Below are 19532 nucleotides of genomic sequence, written 5' to 3' on the forward strand. Positions count from 1 at the left end.
TCTTGCAAATATTTACTTAGAAGATTTTGAAACCAAGACTATCTCTTCCTTTATTTTAACACCTAAAGTTTGGAATCGTTATGTGGATGATGTCTTCATTGTTTGGAGCCATGGATATGAATCCCTTATGGTTTTCCTCGAACATCTCAATAGCCGACATCAAAGTATTAAGTTTACTGCTGAGCTTGAAACGGATAATTCCTTGCCTTTTCTTGATGTCAAACTGACTCGCTCTTCTGCTGGTAAACTAAAGATATCGATATATAGAAAACCCACACATACCAACAGATATCTGCACAGTCAATCCCATCATTTCCCTCCTCATAAGCTTGGAATAATTTCCACCTTGGGACATAGAGCCCGTTCTCTTCTTGATGATCCAAATGAACTGCTTACAGAAATAAACCATCTGAAAACTTCTTTCGAAGTTAATGGATATTCCAAGAAAATCATTAACAAATTCCTTCTTAATCCTCCCAGACATCACTCAGAAGAAACAAATAGATTCAAAAGCAATATATCTATTCCTTACATAAGTACTGTTTCACATAAATTAGCAAACGTTCTAAAAAAATACAATATCAGAACCTTGTTCACTCCACTTCCAAAGATCCGTTCCTTAATTAGCCACCCAAAACCTTGTCATCATCAACTCAAATACCCTGGCGTATATAAAATATTATGTGACTGCGATATTCCTTATTTCGGTCAGACAGACAAATCTGTAGAAATGCGTATGGAAGAACACATGAGAGACATTACTTACAAGAGACAGCGAGCAAGCGCATTATCAAGTCATATCCTCTTCTCGGCTAATCCTAATGATGATAACCAAAGTCACAAAGTCTGCTGGGAAAAATCTACAAACATCTTCCGTTGCAGTGACGAAATAGAGAGAAAAATTGTGGAATCGAGAGAAATCATCTTCAATCCTGTTCATCTAAATAACAACTTAAGCTACAACCTCCCAGATAGTCATTCAGCTGTAATCATGTATTGGCGTTCACGTGATGCAGCAAGCACGCACTCTCCCAACAATGCAACAAATGAAAGAACAGCTTCAAATACAACTACAACGTTTTAATGCTAATTATGTATAAAGACTGTCTATGTTGTTCATAGTCTTTTAACCCTCAATGTTTAGTGTTTTTTCTTTTATAATGTCACCTGAAGAAGGCTGTTACAGGCCGAAACTAGTAGTGTGTTTATATTAAAACCTTTTTAATTAAATCTCGGTTCTAGTCATTCAATTTTTTTCATAAAACTATGTATGTTAACCGAGTCAATGATCATTCTGTCATATATATATATATATATATATGGGAATAAATTTTTAACTTGGGTATATTGTATATTAGGATAACCAAGCAATTTTATATGCTTGGTTATTTTAGCACCTAATCCCAAGTATGCAAACAATTAAGTTTGCGCCTGAAACAAAGTTCAAGTCTAAAGAACCATCTTTAGACTTGAACTTTGTTTCAGGCGCAAACTTAATTGTTTGCATACTTGGGATTAGGTGCTAAAATAACCAAGCATATAAAATTGCTTGGTTATCCTAATATATATATATATATATATATATATATATACACAGTAAAACCCCGTTTTTACGTTCCCGCAATTTACGTTTTCCTGCCATTTACGTCATTTTCCTTTGGTCCTGTCTTAAGGCCTATTCTCACGATATATTGTTTTCCCGCCAATTAACAACTTGATGTGGACGTTATTTCCCGTGATTTGTGTTTTTTTCTGGGGTGGCAATACTGATTTTTGAATCGATTTCTGCAGAAATCTGCGCATTTCTGTTCCCAGATGGCGTTGCTTTCGGTTGAAATTTCGTTTCTGCCATCACATTGACTGCACACTTGCACCAGTATAGTTCGCCCACCATTTCCAGATCCCTTCTTGGCTTGGTGCCAAGAATAGTCGATTCATGCTGAAGGGGAGAAAGAAATGAAGGATGTACGAATTGGTCGCCAACATGCGAAATCACGTGCTTTCTTGTCTGTCGCTGTACTAGTACTAGCTTGATTTTTGTTGTTCTCTTTTTGCATTATTTTTTTATTATTAATTTGAGTGATGGATCCAGTACAGTCAACAAGTTCTATTGTTACACTTTTCAGTAGTTCTTGCAAAAGAATATTGAATAATGTGCTGACATTCTGCGAAAAAGAATCGTCAGAAGGCCGCCTTCTTGTTCCCCTTTCTCAAGTCATAAAACGTGCAAGTGTGAGCGTATCGGGGTCGACTGTTAAAAGAATTCGTAGTGAATCAAAAGGTGAAGGTAAGCCAAAATTTAAATCTCCTAAAAAAAGCGCCAGAGAAAGAAAACCATCGAAACCGTAGCTTTGAATGATTTTGATGTAGACGTTATAAGAAGAGCTATTCACGAATTTTACGTGGTCGAGAAAAGAGTGCCAACTGTTCCGAAATTGATTCCTGTGCTTAAAGAAAAAATTAATTTTCCTTGGAAAAGAGAAACTTTAAGGAAAATACTTCAAGAAATCGGATTTTGTTTTAAAAAGTCACAGAATAAAAGGAAACTTATCATGGAGCGAAGTGACATTGTTTTATGTAGAACCCAGTATTTGCACGTATTAACACTCTACGTACATTTTTCCAACTGTTATACAAGCAAATAGTTACACTTTAAAAACAGCAATGTTCGTAAAAGAAAAGCTAAATTTTCCGACATGTAATAATAAACAAACTCAGTTTGTTTATTATTACATCCCAGAAGACAGACTGATTACCCTATTATCGGAACGGATTCTCCTTTTTCTGACATGCGCAGAAGTGTTGAGGCACCTCAAATCGGTGGGCGAACTATAATGTAGTAATTATTATTATTATTATTATTCCGGACACCTCCAAGGAGTCCGAAGACTCATCGCGAGAGGACACCTACAACTATCTCACCCACTACACCGAACCACCACTACGAATCATCTCCATCAACGCCATATACCGTCCACCTCCACCACTACCACAACTAGTATGTTTTGTCTGTAAATTGCGTGTGTTCTGAAGGGCCGATTTGTCTATATGCAGGATGAAAAACCCGAGTTTCCGGGAGAAAAAACCCTGCTAAAATGAGCGATACCGTTTTTTTTCAATCACAGTACGAATTGATATTGCAGAATTTCTGCTACGTAATTTAGTGCTTTTAAGTTGCGGTGGTGGATTATCCATGTTAGTGGTAGAAAAAAGACAGAAAATGTATTTCGGTAGAAGAAAAGATGGCAATTCTGCTACGTGTGGATTGGCATGCAGGAACACGTGTGCATTTAGCAAAAGATCTTGGACTCTCCGTGTCCATTTTGAACACGATAGTCAAAACAGGTCAAGCATTGAACTCAATGCAAAGCAATCTGGTGCTATGTCAAAAAAAAAACAAAAAACAAAAAGCAAAAACAATCAACAATTAAAGTTTTTTTAAATAGATAAATGTAAGTAATTATAAATTCATTTATTTTCAGTTATTAAATTTTGTAATCTAGTATGTAGACTCATATACTAGCAGTAAGTCATCTTTTAGACTTTTTAAATTTTTTTTTTACATTTCCTGCTAGGTACACTTTTTTTCATCAGTCCCGTGAAAAGTGTAAAAAAGGGAATTTATTAACTGAACCAACTAGTTTCGCCACACTTATCTGTTGGCATCTTCAGGGCTTACATAAAGGTTTAAACAATCTCACAATTATGCGTAACTCCAAACTGACAAGAATAACTGTAAAAAACTGACTAGAATAATTACAAATAAAATAGTATCGAACGCGAGTGAAACACGTATCGCGTGTACAAGATCAGCTAGCTGTTGCTGAGGAACTTTCTGTAGATTGTATTAAAGTTCATTTCTTCCGTTTTTAAGGTTCTGATTAGGGTTTTCCATATCTCTGGGAGTATTAGGCCTTGATTTCTGTTAAGGTTGACAGTAGAACGGGCGGCTGTGGCTGCCTCTTTGAAAATTCTTGAATGGTAATCTTCCTCTATGTAAGAGGAACAGCTTTTGTCCCACTCGATGACATGGTTAGTTGTAGAGAAATGAGACGATAGGCCAGAAATGTCCTGTCTGTTGTTTTTGACATAGCCAATGTGCTCCTTTTGCCTGATTTCGAGGCTTCTCGAAGTCTGTCCGATGTAACTAGAGCCACATGAGCATGGAATATTATAAACTCCGGCATATTTGTAGAAAGTCTTTTAACAAAAGATCCAACATTAAAAAACCACAATGATACCAATGAATTACTACGCAATTTATCCAACTGGCCAACAGACTTGATTAAAAAACTAAAATCGATGCATCCTTTAACTCCGCGACTCTATGGTGTGCCAAAAGTGCACAAAGATGGTATTCCTTTACGCCCAATCGTTGATGCAATCTACTCTACTACCTACTTATTGTCAACACATCTCTCGAAACTCTTACAGCAACACATTCACAACTCAGAGAGTTACATTAAAAACTCCGGACATTTTGTGGAAAAGTTAAAAAACATCAAGATATCGGATAATGATCTTCTAGCCAGCTTAGATGTCACCTCTCACTTTACAAACGTTCCTGTAGTAGAGGTCATTGACATCTTAAGTACCTTGTTCCCACAAGATATAACCTCATTGTTTGCTCACTACCTAAACTCCAACTACTTTTCTTGGAAAAATAAGATCTATCAACAATTAACAGGCTTGGCAATGGGGAGCCCACTCTCACGTTCATGTGCTGACCTCTTTAAGGAAAGCAGAAAACAAAATCTTATCGCAAATTTTTCCTAAACCTAAAATTTGGTTTAGATATGTGGACGATATCTTCATCGTATGGAACAATAACAAAGATGACATATATGATTTCCTCAAAAAGATCAATGCCTTCCATCATTCTATTAAATTCACTCTGGAACTTGAAAGAGAAAAACAACTACCGTTCTTAGACATCTTAATCAAAAAACAAATTGACGGCAGTATAAATCTATCGGTGTACAGAAAGAAAACCGACCAATACAGATCGCTACCTACATTTCAGCTCCTATCACCACATCTCACATAAACTCAGCATTGTACACATGTTAAAGAAAAGAGCGATTCGCATCACAACGGACAACAAGACCCTTCAAGATGAGTTAAAATTTATTTCCAACAATTTGTACTTGAACGGATATCCAAGAAGACTAGTCAATAAAATCCTTTTCTCTGAACCACCACAAAGAGAACAAGAAGATATTCAATATATAAAAATGATTGCAATTCCGTTTGTAAGTGGCATCTCCAACAAGCTCGCCAATCTCCTCAAACAACATAAAATAAGAGTAACATTCAAACCAATAGAATCTATTAGTAAACTACTAAGATATCCAAAAGACAACCATCCTTTCTACAGATATGCTGGAGTTTATAATATTCCATGCTCATGTGGCTCTAGTTACATCGGACAGACTTCGAGAAGCCTCGAAATCAGGCAAAAGGAGCACATTGGCTATGGCAAAAACAACAGACAGGACATTTCTGGCCTATCGTCTCATTTCTCTACAACTAACCATGTCATCGAGTGGGACAAAAGCTGTTCCCCTTAGATAGAGGAAGATTACCATTCAAGAATTTTCAAAGAGGCAGCCACAGCCACCCGTTCTAATGTCAACCTTAACAGAAATCAAGGCCTAATATTCCCAGAGATATGGAAAACCCTAATCAGAACCACCTGAAAAACGGAAGAAATGAGCTTTAATACAATCTACAGAAAGTTCCTCAGCAACAGCTAGCTGATCTTGTACACGCGATACGTGTTTCACTCGCGTTCGATACTATTTTATTTGTAATTATTCTAGTCAGTTTTTTACAGGTATTCTTGTCAGTTTGCAGTTACGCATAATTGTGAGATTGTTTAAACCTTTATGTAAGCCCTGAAGATGCCAACAGATAAGTGTGGCGAAACTAGTTGGTTCAGTTAATAAAATTGATCAACACTTGATCGGTAAACCAAAAAAAAAAAAAAATTATTATTTACTAATTTATGATCAAGAAAATAACCTTCATGGTATATAAAAGGGGTTTTACTGTATATATTACTTACAGGGGAATAAAAGGCATTAACTGATTTATATATATAAGTGGCGTGGCGTGCCTATTTAAGTTGGGTGTCATGAGGCTTATGCAATCTGCGCTACAAAATTCACATCATTTTGACCGTATGATCAGGGCGGTATTTACCATTAGGAGCAAGCTGGGGCACATTTTAAAACCTCACATTTGAACAAACATTGGAAAATTCGCGAAAAAAAAATCTTATATCTTGTCAGTAAAGTGAAAGAACATAAAGTTGTCTTGTTTCGATGCACTGATTTGAAGAATAAAAGACACCAAATTTCCTATTACTAAATAAATACATTGCAAAGGCTGCAAAAAAGGGTTAAATATCGTAGGACACTAAAGGAAATTCTAAGTAGCACAGTACACGTAAAGACAGATGACACAAAGGTCGCTTCGCCACAGTTAATCCGTTAACGCAGTGTTTTTCAACGTGGGTTGTACGCCCCACAGAGGGAGGAATTTGAATATTTTGGGGGCAATTCGAAAATGTACATGTACATATTTATATTATACTTTTCAGAATTTGGCTTACTATTATGCTAGAGGGGGGGGGGCATCAAAATCTTTGAGACGTTGAGGTGGGGAATGATCCAAAAAAGGTTGAGAAACACTGCTTTCACGCCCTTTCCCTGAAACACTGAGAAATACTGCGTTAACGCCGTTAATCCCTGAACAACTCTTAAATCGCCATTCAGGGATAAACGGTGGAAGGGGGCATGATAAAAGATAGAATTATTATTATTATTATTATTATTATTATTATTATTATTATTATTATTATTACGGGCAATTCGAAGGAGTCTCTAGATTCATCGAGGGAGGCCACGAACATCATGTTCATCAAGTATTCAACATTCACACAGTATCTATTGTTAAATTGTGAATGAAACTATGGTGTGTAATTTATTTTTTTTCATTCATATTTAACATTGCTTATTATGTATTAATCATGTTTTATATAAAAAGTAATTACTGTTCCTTATTTAAGAATTACTATTTAATTATTTATTCTATTCTTAACCTACTGTTAATATATTAAATAATAATATGTGTAAAATTTATGGTAACTAAATATATATGATGTAACGTAAAGTGTTATTTATAATTAATTTCATATGTAATGAAAATGTTGACTAAGTAGTTCAAATATTCTGTTTATTCTTATTTGTGAAATTATTTAACGTTATGTAATCATTCATGTAGTAGTAGAGCGTTGTATTACATTAGCGAAATGTTTGCGTTTAGTTTGTTGTCATGGAGACGCATGAGTAAACAACCACGGGGTCGAAGAGAACGTGGCATTCGAACGGGGGGGGGGGGGAAAGAGTAAAAAGGAGATAATTGAAGTTTTATTAGTAAGAGAGAGGGGAGAGTGAGCTTTGCGGAACCAGTAGGAAGGTAGCATACAAGCAAAGAAGTAAAAGAAGATTATAAATTCTTTAGGGCAGATATTCATGAGAATAGTGTTAGAAGGCCAAAGCGTAGTGAATCATAAAGTTTGTTATAAGTGAAATCAGCTGTCGTTGTGAAGAAAAGTTAATGCAGTAATCAGATAAACAAAATTGCTGTTTTTTTTAGAATAGTGAAGCGCAGTTAACAAAAGTTCAGTTAAAGCGTAGAAGAATTTTAATATGTGTGTTCCGCTAATGTAAATAAGTTAATTCATAAGTGTACTCGCAATAACTTGATGTATTGAAGATTTTATCTGGTAAGAGTAGTTGTATATGTTTGTCTATTCTAGCATTAACTGTAATAGATCTCCGATGCTCAAAGTCCGGAATAAGCTTGCTTGGAATATTGTCTACCTAGATTAGTGCCTGCTGTGAACTTAAGCATTGAACTGACAGATTTGTAGAGACAGATTAAATGTGAAGTTTGTTATTTTAATCTGAGTTAAGAAAATATGTTTTTGAAGTTGCAAATTGTTTTTGAGAATTTAGAACATCGAACTGGAATGAGAGACTTAGCAAGTTGTATTGAGTTATTTGTATTGTTTCATTTAAGAGTAGAATTATTGTACTTGTTATATATCATATATTAAATGTTTTATTTTGTTAATCTAAATATTGTGTTTGCCTGAATTCCTTTTTATTGCACCGTTCATTAAAATAATCGAATCTCGCGGGTGCCCCAATTTGAATGATAGTTAATTCGGCCAGAGTAAATGAGAAGACTGCTAGCTAATTGAAGATTGGTCCTACTATTTATATAGACTAACCTAAGATAGGGTGGCGCAGTATAAATATAAATTTCCCTATTTTAAGATTGGTGACCAATTGATAATTAGTTTATTTATTGATATAAGTGACTTGAAGCAAGACCACGGACTCGAAGGACAAGAGTCGTCACGACACTATCATACTTTGCCTTGAACTCATTCACAGTCGCAGCACCCACAACAGACTGTGGTAGCTTATTCCACTCATTCATCAATCTAAAACCCTTACTAACCATTTGTTCTCAAAAATATCCTCTGAATTAATCCAATAGAAACCTTTTAGTAAAATGAATGTCTCAATCATATCCTCCCTTTTCCGCCTATCAACCAATTTCTGCAATCAATCCAGAAATCTTCAACCTGTTCTCATAAGGTTCATTCCATAGACGTGATATCATCTTGGTCACTCGCCTCTGGATCCTCTCCACCTCCTCCCCATCTAGAAGAATCCCAGGCACCCAAATCTGGGCACAGTAGACGAGATGGAGTCTTATCAACGCTCGATACAGAGGAACAATAACTTATTTGTCTCTGCTCGTCATTTAGCAGCCAAGTGATTTGTTGAGCTGATTTAGCCACTTTTGCAATGTGCCCCTTAAACTTCAACTCCCTATCCACCAACACTCCCAAATCCCTGGCCTCATCAATCTCCTGGAGTATCTTTCCACCAATTTGTATACTGCTGCTAATCTTTTGACCCCAAAATGCATAACCTTACATTTTGCCACATTTAATTGACATCCATTCTCTTAGCCCAGTCTTCCAATCTATCCAAATCATCCTGCAAAATTCTGACATCATCTGTATTAACTATTGCTCTACCCAACTTAGCACCATTCAGCGAAAAAATGAACTGTTCCTCCCAGATCCTTTCCTATATCGTTAATGAACAAATTAAATAGTAGTGGTCCAAGAACAGAACCTTGCAGCACACCACTAGCCACTAGTTGTCTTTTGGACTCTACTTCTGAATAAACTAGTCTCTGATATCTCTCCATCAACCATCCTTCTATCCATCTCACCAACCCTATATCCATTCCCATGTGTTGCAGTTTACGGATTAGAATTCCATGTGGTATCCTGTCAAAGGCCTTAGCCAAGTCCAGCAGTATCACTGTAAACCCTTTACCCTTATCTAGTTCAACTCACTGTGTTATAAAACCAGAGCAAGTTACTGAGGCATGATCTACCCTTCACAAAACCATGCTATCCCCCATACAGTACATCATTTTCATCAACTCATTCCTGTATTTTTGCCCTTGATTACTTTCTCCAAGACCTTGACAACGACTCCTGATATGCTGATCAGTCAGTAATTTGCAACAGCTGTCTTGATTCCTCCTTTATGCAGTGGAACTATTTCCCCCTCTTTCCACCCCTTCGGGAGTAAACCAGACCCGAGACTCAGATTGAACAATATGGTCAAGGGCACTGACAATTCTCTAGCCGCTTCACGTAAGACCCATGCTGGTATACCATCCAATCCCACAGATGTATTCACATTAAGGTTCTGTAATAGACTATTCACCTCCACTTCATTCATCACGATTCCTGTATAAACTAATGGTTCCTTCATTTTTTTCAATGTCACCACCTGGATGATATACTCTTGCAAAGTGCTCACTCAGTAATTCCACTATATCGACCGATTCAGTGACCTCCCTACCATCGGCATTCTTTAAAATCATTCTGCCGTGTACAGTTTTTCTTTTACTTGCTGCTTATTGAAAGAACTGTTTGGAATTCTCTTTAGCTTGCATGGCTAATTTCTGCTCATAATCCGCTTTTGCTATTCTTGCCACACTCGTTACCCTTCTGGCCTGCACTTTATACTGTTCGTGTACCTGCAGGTCACCTTTCTCCGTAATTTCCCTCCACAGTTGTTTCTTTTTTTTTTTTGCAACTCCAGCTTAATGGTGTTATTCATCCATTTAACCCCTACTTGATTTACTATTCGGATTCTAGGTATACAGTCAGCCATAACCTCCTGCAAATGCTCCTTGACCACTTTCCATGCACTATCAACATCCAGCCCTTGCAGGTTTACATGCCAAGGCACTGAACCAAGCAATCTCCTAAGCTTTTCATACTTACCAGTACTGTAATTCCACATATACCCTGTCTTAATCGAAAATTTCACACATTTAGCACTTCCCTGGTCAGGACCTGATGATCACTTTCACCAATTGGTGGCAACATGGTCATATTCATTACAGTCAAGTTCTCAGATGCTATTACTAGTTCAAGCACTCTCGAACCCCTAGTATTTTCCATTACATGCTGTCTCAGATAGCTATCCCTTAATAACTGCATAAAATCAAGTTCTGTGTCCTCTCCTCCTTCCAATCAATGTTACCATAGTTGAAATCCCCCATAATAATTACCCTCCTTCTACTCATTGGATCAATTTGTTTATGCATACTATCTCCACCGTCTATTCCGTTACCTGGTCTATAGCAGCAACCAACTGTATATTTTGTTCTGTTAGTCTCAATCTCCCACCAAATAGCCTCAAATAAGTTAATTTCACTATCCTGCAAATGAATACCGATGAAGTTTTGATCCATGAAAAATGCTGAGGTGATCTGACTATTTAATCCACCTCGGCCGGTAGGTAGGTCAAGTGTCATTCGTACGTACGCGTAACAACTGATAGTGTAGTTACTGTTATTTATCATGTAGTATTTGTAAAGCAGTATACAAGTGTATACGTACTTATATGTTTAAAGTAGTTGCCACAGTCTGTAAGAATATATTTTTCAATGAATTTATTATTCTTATTTTACTGTTACTCGTTTATTTTAACAAAACCAATAGGCTACTGTATCTATTTTTGTATTTATTTTGGATTTAATAAATATTTATTTCGCTTTTGACAGTATGATACACATAATGATGCTAAGAAATTTTTGAATCGGGAGCTAGTAAAAGAAAACGATCTCAGAGAAAAGGAAAAACAGCTAAATAGTCAAAAGGGGGCAAAGATGTCTGTCTTACGTTCTTCTGAAAACGAAGGAAGTGAAGAATTTCACAGAACTGAAGTTGTACCTCAAACATTTCTGAATGAAAGCGAAACACTGGTATTAGTATCAGGAGAAGACGAAAGTGAAAATGAAGAACATGAAATAATGTGGAAAACATAGGAGAGAAAAAAGTAAATGAATGAATTCAAGAGGGTTTTTGAAGAAAATTTTCAATCGGAGACTGTACTTACCAGTAAGCAAGCTACCTCTTATCATAGAGATATAGCAGTTTGGCCAATTAGTATTAATGAACAATTTATCGAGCATATTTTAATAAATATGCCTCAAAATGTTCATAAAATCGAAAATTTAAGAAAATATACATCGAACGCAATACAATATATGTCAGAAATGTAAATGATTAACCAAAAGCGAATGGAACAAAGGAGAAACGAGAGTGGCTAATTTAAAATAATAAAAAACAACAAAGCAATTTACTGCTCTGTTTGTAAATTGTTTTCTAAGTCAAATAATAGCGTAATAAAGGATTTTAATGACTGGAGAAATATAACACAAACCTTATGTGATCAGGAGCGTTCTGCTGAACTTATACGAGCGATGTGCAGATATCGCAAAAGAAAAATTAAGTTCTGTAGATAGTCGAATCGATTCTGAATTGGTGAAACAAATACAATCTGGAGGAATTCATTGGAGAGAGGTTTTAAAATGAATAATAGCTACCATTAAGCTCCTGAGTAAACTAGGGCTAGCATTTAGAAACAATACAAATGTCTTTTTCTGATTCTTGCTGAAATTATTTATCGTGTTTACATTATTTAAATAAATTTGATGATTTTTTAAAATATCGCATGAAAATGTATGTCAACTGTGGTTCTGGCAGATAAAATTAGCTTTCTTACCATGCTTGCGATGAATTCACAGCGTTAATAGCTGATAAAACAAGAGAAATATTAATATCAGAAATTAAGAAAGCTACGTATTTTGCAATAATACTCGATTCAACGCCACACATTGCCCATAATGACCAACTAGCTATCATATTTAGGTACGTTACCGCATTATAGAAACATTTATCGGGTTCATCAGTATTACACAATCTAATTCCTTATATTTAGAAGCGGTAGTACTTAAAAAAATTAAAAAATGATCTTTGTAGATAAAAATGTACAGAGGACAAAGTTATGATAACGCTGCCGATATAAAAGGTGTCTGTACTGGTTCACAAGCTAGGCTGAAAAAACATAGTCCCTCTGCACATTATATATCATGCTCTAGTCATTCCTTAAATATAATTGCAAACTATGCCGCAGAATCTTCTCCAGAAGCAATGCAATGTTTTTGTTTTTATTCAAAACATATATAATTACTTTTCATCTTCCTCTAGATGGGGTATACTTCTTAGACATTTAGAAAAACCATCCTTAATAGTTAATAGACTCAGTAAAACGAGGTGGTCCGCAAGAGCTGACGCTATATTGGCTATGATACGTGGATATAAAGAAAATAAAGAGGCATTAATACTTGAGCATTTCTCCTCATGAAAAACCTATTTCTAAATTAGAGAGATCATCGTTGGCTGAACATTTTGACTTCAGAACCAGCAGTTTTAACAGTCGTGTGGGACAAAATTTTACACGAATAAATGCTATTTTTAAATCTCTACAAGATCCCGATATGGATTCGTTGTTAGATAATAATTAGTTGATCTTTAGTTGGTTTATTTTAGATATAATATATAGTTTCGCTGCTTTAAATGAAAAAATGAATTTATTAACAGATGAGACAAAGTTTAAAGATGAGAGGGAAATGGGAAAAAAAATGTGACGAAGTTTCACAATTTGATGAGATGATACATTATGAAAAATTATGGAGACGACTACCGTGTTAGAGCAAAACTTTAGTTTAATATAAACCAAAATGAACACTCGATTTCAACCTTCATATCAAAATCATCATCTGGAGCATGCAGATATACAAAGAAACAAGCTTAGTCCTTATAAGGACTGGCTTAAAGGGGCGAAGCAAGAATGCTTTTCATATTCCCCGTTATCTGTAGAGGACAGTGTAGGGATAAGGTGTTATTGGGCTATTAAAGCTCTGATCATGGCAGGAGGGTAACAGCAATAGCCGAGCTTCAGTTAGAACTTCATTGGCTATAGCATTGCCATCCATTACCCATCCAAGGGTAATGGATGGCAATTGGATTGAATGAATCAATCACCGCATCTCACGGTCGACTGATTCCTGTCCGACCACCATATATATCCTCCGAAACAAGCTGCACTACAATCTACATGCTAAAGTTACTGACAAACCGTTACAACAACTATTGGCCTGACCTCTGGTGAAAAAAAACTTTACTACATCAAAGCTAGAGTCCTATTATTATTAACTGTTAGGTTACAAAATTAGTATGTTTGCATTAAGGGTAAATATTAAGATTAGTGATCAGAGCTTATTCTACTTTTACCATGAGTTGCCTTGGTCTTGCACTACGTGCAGGGTTAGCTAGACTTGCAACACTTGCAGGCGCAAACTTGATTTGTTTGTCTGTTTGCTTACTTGGGAAATGGAGTAAAACCAGGTTTAAAATAGCTTGATATCTTTAACATATATATATATAAAAGCTGAAAATTGCTTAAAGTCTTAATGTCAGGGTATACTGGAAACTAAGTAGGCTGAATATGTGCCATCCAAATTCTTGGAATTTTTATGCCATAAAAATTCCAAAAAATTTGGATGACCACCCCACCATTTTTATTGAGATTAGGGTGGTTAATCAGAATTTCACAGGCTTCTTTAAATTTTCCTTCATACCAGGTTTTTGGATGATGTAAAGAGCAGGTAGTTTTCCAATCAATTTGGTGTAGGGTGCTGAGAGCTTGATCTTAGAGGTCCTCTTCACCAAAATTGTTATATTTAATGTGTCTTTTGTGTTCTTTTTTTACGTATAGGGATTGTACGTCCAGTTTCACCAATATCAGGTAAGTTACAGGTGCAGTAGATGCAATAAATTCCACGATGTGCCAATGGGAGGAGAGGATCCTTAGAGGAGTTAGAATATGTTTTTTAATTTTATAGGTGGTTTAAAAGTGACATTAAGATTATAATGGTGTAGGATTGTATTGATTTTTTTCTGATACCTTTAATGTATTAGATAACTATGGTTTTAGTTTTACTGTAATCTATATTCTTTTTGGATGAAGTTTTATGAAGAACTTTATTAATATTATTTTTGTTATAGCTATTATTTATAAATGTATTGCTAATAATCTGTAATTCTTGTTTAAGAGCTTCTTCATTAGCACAAATTATTATAGCTCTGTTTTTAAGGATGTTAATGACTCCAAATTTTTGCGAAGGGTGGTGATATGAGTTGGCATATACATATTGGCCAGTATGTGTCGGTTTGCAGTAAATTGTGAAGAATAGACACTGCCTGAGGGAAGACGTGTGACCAGTGTATCTAGGAATTGAGCGAGTTCTGATTTTCAGTTTCAATAGTAAATTCTATGAGCTCATGTTGTTTGTTCAGGTGGCTAAGGAATGTGTTTAAAGTTTTTCGACCGCGTGGCCAGATAATGAAAACATAGTCAACGTATCTAAGCCACACTGTAGGTTTTAGAGTAAAGGAATCAAGAGCACTTTGCTCAAAAGCTTCCATGTAAAAGTTAGCAACTGGGGGCGGGGGGGAATAATGGTGAGCCCATGGCCGTTCCATCTTTTTGTAGGTAAAATTTATTTTGCCACACGATGTAACCGGAACGTAGTACATGGACAAAGAGGGCCGTAATGTCGGACGGAAATTTGTCCTGTAAGAGAAGAATTGTGTCAGTGATTGGGAATTTGTGAAAAGGGCAGCAACGTCAAAACTGACTAATAAATCATCTTTGCTGAGCGTTATATTTTTAATATTGTTTATAAGTGAATATTGCAGGAAGTGAGAGAACGAGGGGTCATCCCTGGAGATTGTGTAAGAGTGTGGTTAACAAGGGTGTTAGGACTAGATTTTTTACTTGGAGGGTTGGGAATGGGTGGAATGTTTTGCCAGAGGTGGTTGTGAATGCTTCAATTGTGAATGAATTTAAGGAGAGGTATGACAGGTATTGTGTAAATAATGGTTATTATGACGGGTCTCACGCAATGATCTTTTGACTCCATGGAGACACCGTTAAAATAATAATAATAATAATAATAATAAATTGTTGCGTGTTCTTTATATAGGAGGGGGAATAACTTACTAACTCCTTCAGTGTTGACGCTAATTTCTTGACTATGTGATAATTAGGGCTATCTATTCCTTCAACTATCACCCGAAGCAGAACGTTTTGTTTGTGTACTTTAGGAACACCATATATTCTGGGAGAAAGGGCTTAATGGGGTAGAAGTTTTTTTAACAGTGTCTGACGGCCAAGAAGTGATGGATTAATAATTTCTCAGTTCTTTTCTTTATTCTGTTAATTGGATTATAGTTTACAAGCTGATAGGTGCTGTTATCGCAGACTAGTTGATTTATCTGATGGATGTAAGTTGATCTGTCAAGGATGACAGTGGCATTACCTTTATCCGATTTTGTTATAATTATATCTTGATTAGCTTTTAATAACTTGATTGCTGCTAGTTCTGTTTTTGTAAGATTGCTATAAAGTTTTCTTTTTATTCAGAACATTGCTGGTTTCTAAACGAATTTTATAAATCAAAAAAGTCAGCTAACACCTCCCCCCCCCTTATACACAGAAACGCAGAACGCAGAATGTTACTGGTTTGATCAGTGAAGCATGTATGCTTTTTGTATTCCCCTTTGTCTGAGAGGGAAGTTCTTTGAGTGGAGAGTTATTGAGCTTTAAGCTCGCCCTGGAAAGGCAGTGAGATTAGTTGTGTTCAGCTGAGCATAGAATTGACTTGGGTCTTTTGTATTTGTAGAATTCTGCTTCATTGTAGTCAGAAGCGTGTTTGATCAGCGGGTTTGTGTGATTGCTTGTCTTGCTTGGTGAAGAACTTTTCGGCTAGATCATAAAGGAGGGATGTGATGTAGAGATGTTGACTTCTCTGTGAATCTGGGAGTTCTAATAAACCTTGGGGCATCCAGAATCATTCTCAGGCATTTATTCTGTATCCTCTGCAGTTTTTGAATGTTTGTATCTGAGGCATGGCCCTATGCAGGAGATGCGTAAGTGATGACTGGGCTTATTACCATCCTGTATATGAGTAGTTTGTTCCCAGTATTGAACATGGGGTAGAGTTGCGCGATGACTTAGGTAGTCTTCGAGCTTATGTGTTTTATATGACTGGTGAATTGGAGTTTTTTGTCCAGCATCATACCGAGATATTTGACTTCAGTGTGCCACGGAATCTTGACTCCTAGCAGATCTGTGTCCTCCTTTGTCTGGACCTTCGTTTTGGAGAACAGTATGGCTGAACTCTTCTGGGTGTTTGCTTGGATCTTCCAGTCCATCAGAAACTTCTACAGTATATGAATACTGCTTTGGTGGCTTCTGATAGCTAATTTGGGACTCAGAGATCTTGCTAATAAAGCATTATCATCTCATATAATGTGAGATGGCTTTTTATATTGCATTGATAATGCTGACTAGGAGTGCATTGGAATAGTTGCATTATTCTGTTTGTGATTCCACCTAGACCTGGAGCCTTGTTGTTGTTCAGATGGGTTATGATATTTGTAACTTCTGCTGGAGAAGTGGGTGCGATAGGTTCTGAGTTATCCTTTTGTTGTGTTATGACCTGCTTGACTCGGTGGTGAATCTCGTAGATAAGATTGATGTTCAAGCTTTCATAAGAGAGGTTACATTGAGTTTACAAGCTAGAGCTTTTGCTTTTTCTTTGCCAGTGTGTGCTACTCTCTTCTTGGTCTGAATTGGGGATATAAGTTGTCTTTTAATGCAAAGGGTTGTCAAGAATTTCCAGATGGAGTTGTCATCTGGTTTTAGAGTAGTCAGTTAGGTTCCAAATCTTGGTTTAGATGTTTTTTCAGAGCTTCACGGACTTGTCTATTTAAATTATTCGAGTTGTTTTATATTGTGGAGCTCTTGTATTATGGTAACTCTTTCTTGCTTTGTTTTTTAATCTGATTAGGTCCATGATTTCCTAAGGGATCCGACCGCTAGAGTGAACGTTTGTGATTTGTGTAACAGATGTTATTGTTTTTTGATTTGGCTGGTAAGGTTATTCACGACTATGTCTATTTCCTCTTTTTTGTGGATAACAGGTACTGGGCCAATATGGTCTGAGAGAGTTCTGGAGAGCTTGTCCCAAGATAAAGGGGTGTAGAGGAGAGAATTGCTCTTGTGTACCGAGCTTAAGCAGAATGTAGACATGGGGATGGGGAAGACAACTCGTTTAACGTTTCCAGTTGATATTGGTATCTGATGTTTCTGAGAATGACGAGGTGTAGTACATCTGAGCTTCCAGTTGGGCTGTGATGAGTGGGCTCTGTAGGTCCGGCTATAACTATTGAGTTTTGGGTTGAGTAATTGTCTAGTGTACGACCTTTATTGTTGATTGTGGAGTTGACCCAAGCTGTGTGTTTGGCATTGAAATCTCCAGCCATAATAATGGAGTCAGTAGAGCCGAGAATGGAATCCAAATCAGCTGCCAACAGTGGGATGCCAGATGGGTTGTATGCAGCATAGAATTTTGATGCTCCCAGTTTTGTTAGTGTGAACTTCAATACCTGTTATCTGAAGGTTCGTGGTTTGTGGATTGGTCAGGACATTGTGGCTTAAATAATTTTTCATGTATACGGCTGTGCCTCCTCCACTGGCGGTAAATCTGTCTGTTTTATACACCATGAAGCCCCGTAATTTAGGGCTATTAGCCTGCCTAAGGTGTGTTTCATTAACTAAGACAATATCAGGATTGTATCTGTGAGTGAAGTCTTGCAGTTCAAGGATTTTGTTTAACAGACCATTAGCATTTCATGTTATTATCGTGAGTGAATTTTTTATACATCGTATTTGGCATTTTAAATTCACCGTCAGCATGGATTGGGTTTCTAGATAGACTCTCTTTCTGGAAGATGGTGAGGAGCTTGCGTTGCTGAATTCATTTAGCATGGTGGCAAGAGACGCAATTGGACCTGATGTTAAGTTGAAGCTTGCTTGCTCATGAGATGAAGGAATTAAGTTCGAGCCCCCTCTGCATATGTTTTGGTCATGGATGAAGATCGCGTGCCTTCCTGTGCTGTTGAAGGCGAGGTATTTCGAACAGGAAGGCAACTTTTCATTAATTCAATTAATGGAGTCATTAATGATTCCATAAGGGTCATTAATGACTCCATGATGCTTATGGGGTTATTACATGGAGAAGCAGGGTTCACTCTTGCTGACCCACGATTTTTTGGGTAGAAAAAGTCCCCACCCTCTAGTTTGCAGGGTGAGGTCCTCTACAATTGGCACAACAGGCAGGTGTAGTCCTTGGCTTGGTGCAAAAGCTGGTCTAGTGGCCTTCACCACATTTTAGACATCTGTAGGCTGCTCTGTACAAATTTTGGGCATGCCCAAACTTTTGGCATCTGTGGCATTGGCCTTCCGATGCCCTTTTCCTTAGAGGCTCAGTAGTAATGTTGAGCCTGCATATATTTCTCACTTCGTATATCCTTTTCTGAGTGTTGCTGATTTATATTGATTTTTAATTGGTCCAATGCAATTAATTGTAAGATAACTTTGAATACTTACATTTTTCAATTCATATAATTTTAAATATGAAAAGCATAAAAGGCAAATGAACAATATCTATGCTTCAAATGCGCAGTTAATGTGAAAAACACAAAGGGTTTACATAATCCAGGTGTGATTATGTGCAGATTTCGTCTCCAGGGTTCCAAGGGGTTAAAGAAGCTGTGAAATGGGTGCAACGGTTATGAGGAGAGATTAAAGAATCTGTTTATTAAGAGAAAGACTGGTGATGACATGATAGAGATCTGTAAACTTTTGAACTGATGGTATAAGATAAGATATCGTCTGATGAATATTTTTGTTAAATGGAAGGTTGGGAGAGAAAACGGGATCATCCATGGAAGTCAAATTTGTTTGCAGTCAAGAAATGGGTAAGAGCAGTTTTTGTCACAAAGCAGTGAGTGGAATAGTTTGCTCCTAGGGGTAGTGAGTGCATGCCATGTGAATGAATTTAAGGGAGGATATGACAGCTGGTTTGAGTGATTTACACCGCCTCCCTTTATGAATCGTTGCCTGCAGCTCAGATGACAATAAGAATATATATCCTCTTCT

At 36.7% G+C, this 19532-nt stretch overlaps 1 protein-coding gene across 1 annotated transcript in view; it reads left to right on the top strand.

Moving 5' to 3' along the window:
* The first annotated feature begins 7533 nt into the window (after positions 1-7533).
* Positions 7534-19532, top strand: part of LOC150100738 (beta-galactosidase-like) — a 381618-nt gene continuing 369619 nt past the window's right edge. Inside the window, exon 1 of the mRNA XM_090401983.1 lies at positions 7534-7792. The gene's annotated coding sequence lies outside the window, so the exon portion shown is untranslated. The remainder of the gene's footprint in view (positions 7793-19532) is intronic.

This window comes from Typopeltis vanoorti, chromosome 12 (assembly GCF_054136105.1).
Source record: "Typopeltis vanoorti isolate ZY-2024b chromosome 12, IOZ_Tvanoo_1.0, whole genome shotgun sequence".
Lineage (NCBI taxonomy): Eukaryota > Metazoa > Arthropoda > Arachnida > Uropygi > Thelyphonidae > Typopeltis > Typopeltis vanoorti.